Source organism: Hipposideros armiger, unplaced genomic scaffold (genome assembly GCF_001890085.2).
Source record: "Hipposideros armiger isolate ML-2016 unplaced genomic scaffold, ASM189008v1 scaffold_495, whole genome shotgun sequence".
NCBI lineage: Eukaryota > Metazoa > Chordata > Mammalia > Chiroptera > Hipposideridae > Hipposideros > Hipposideros armiger.
Genome location: NW_017731845.1, coordinates 1,192,592 through 1,195,039, shown reverse-complemented (window position 1 = coordinate 1,195,039; position 2,448 = coordinate 1,192,592).

Here is a 2,448-nt window from a genome sequence, read left to right as displayed (position 1 = left end):
CTAAAATTCCTGTTGATGCCACGTAAAAGTTACTAGGTTCTTAAGCTGGGAAAACTCAATGTTAAATAAACTGAATTAAGTTTCTTAGTTGCAAGTTTTTTCAGAGTCTTTAAAAAATAATGAGTTTGCCAATTTCTAATACATGCCCATAGAATACATTACCCAAACTTACTTGTTGGTCGAGTCCTTTTATAAAACCCATCTGCAAGGATTAATGTGTTCCCAACACATTTTGACAATTGTCATCCAAGATGTCTTACCAATTCTCTTTTATGAGCCTCAGGGTATCTTAAGAGACCTCATTAAATGGCAGGTATTATTATGTGTGAAACACTTTGCACATATTATTTTAAATTCTTACAACTGCCATCTATGCAAGACATTATTGTTGCATGTTACAATTAAAGAGACTCAGAGAGGTTAATGATCTATCCAAAGTCACAAAGCTAGTAAATGATGGAGCTGGGTTTTAAACACAGATCTTCCTTAATATATTCCATTTTTTTCTGTGTAAATACAATTTCTTTCATATAAATACGTTTGAATGTCAGAGTTCCTCAATGTGTTTGCTAAAGAAGGTAGTCTTCTTCTATCCCTTAGAATTAATTATAATAAGGAATACCTTTTTGATAAACTTAATGCTTCATGTAAATGGCTATTGTAGAAGATGGACTGATTAGGAAAACAAAGGAATGAAATCATTCCATATGAAGGGGAACGTAACCAAATTTTGTTGCTGAGTAAGACTTGAAAATTATTTTCAAGGCTGCATTAATGCATCATCTGCTGGCTTTCCCCTGGCCCGTGCTGTTACTTTGCCAGATTCAGATTTGATTTAATAAGCAACAACTTAAGAAAAACCATTTATGAAATACCCTTGCAATGCTCAGAAACATGTTCAATTTAAAAGCATCTTGGAGACTTCATTGAACCAGAAGGACCATATCCTACACAGCTCTTATTTTGCCTTGAAATAAAAGACTCTACTTTTCTTGCCTTTGCACTCTTATGTATAAAGCCTGGCCTATAAGTTCAAATCTTTTTTCCTATGGGAACAATCCTTGCTACTCCACCTTTGCTTCAACTACATTAAATGCTTGACAAAGCACAACTGCCAAGTTCAATGGCCTTTGCCTCCCCAGCCACACCTCTCGTCATAACAAGGGTCTTCATATTCCAAATGGATGATTTCTAGAGAGAACTATTCAAGGAATAAGCCGACTTCCCTAACTCTAGTGCTATCAGGTTGAAAAAAACCCAAAACTCTTCTTTCATTTCAACTGCACTGTGAAATGGTTTTCACTTTATTTCATGAATTCAGAATGTCTGGTTATTATAAACCGTTCAGTTTTTTTTTCTTGTGTGACACACACTATCTTCTAACGTAAAATTAACTCTTCATCTTGGCTCTTTCTTTCTACCCTAAATATGGAATCCTGAAGCTGTTAGATGCGTGCCTCTGGAGGTTGTTTCCTGTTTCTCAGACAGCTCAGGGCCTAAGAACGCGGTTGAGAAATTCATCAGAGATTTGGGGGCATTCAAATAGTGGTGCCTTTCTTTGAAGGTTCTGTCATGTTTACTAAGATGGCTTTTCAAATAGAGCTATTTTCTGTGAGAGGAGGTCGGAGAGGTTGGGGAGAAAAGATCGTAACCTGGGGATTTGAGTAGGGTTGTTGGGTAAAAGACAAAACACTCAGCTTTGACATTCAGATAAACAACAAAGAAATTTTCAGTATAAATATGTCTCAACTATTGCACAGGACATACACGTACTAAAGAATTCTTATTATCAGAAATTCAAAGTTGACTGGTGAACTGGCTGCTCTGTATTTTTATTTGCTAGATCTACTACCTTAGATATGAGAGGAGTCTAGACAAAGGACGGGAGGTGATCATGAATGAAAGAGAGGCATATAGAGCTGAGCACATCTTTGAAGGGATTGGAACAGAGGGACTCAAGAGGTGAGGACAGTGTGCGTGGACATAAAACGGGAGGAAATAAAATATGCCTCTAAATTTCAGGAGTTATTCTTCATGGGACTATTTAAGAAATAAAATGAAAATAACCTAATTTTTTTTATAAACAAATACAATTAGATAAAACATCAACTGTTAATGTTTTATCACATTGTCATCTAGAACGTGCCAAATTTACAAATCTGGGCCTTTGTAAATTCTGAATTCAAACTAGTTAATTTAAAATCATTTATATTTTTGCATGAAATCATGACAGCAGAAACTGTATTGTGTAAAGCTTAATTTATTAAAAATAAAATTACATTTCTGTGGAAAACAGTTTATGTTCCAGGATATGTTTGTGTTCCAAGATAATAATGTTTGCCCCGTATGTTCCTCTCACCTGTATTCTAAGCACATAGCTAATTCTTTTGCAAATAGACCTCTGAGCTGTTTTGGCCTGGCAGCAACCTTCATTTCCCTGAAACTATT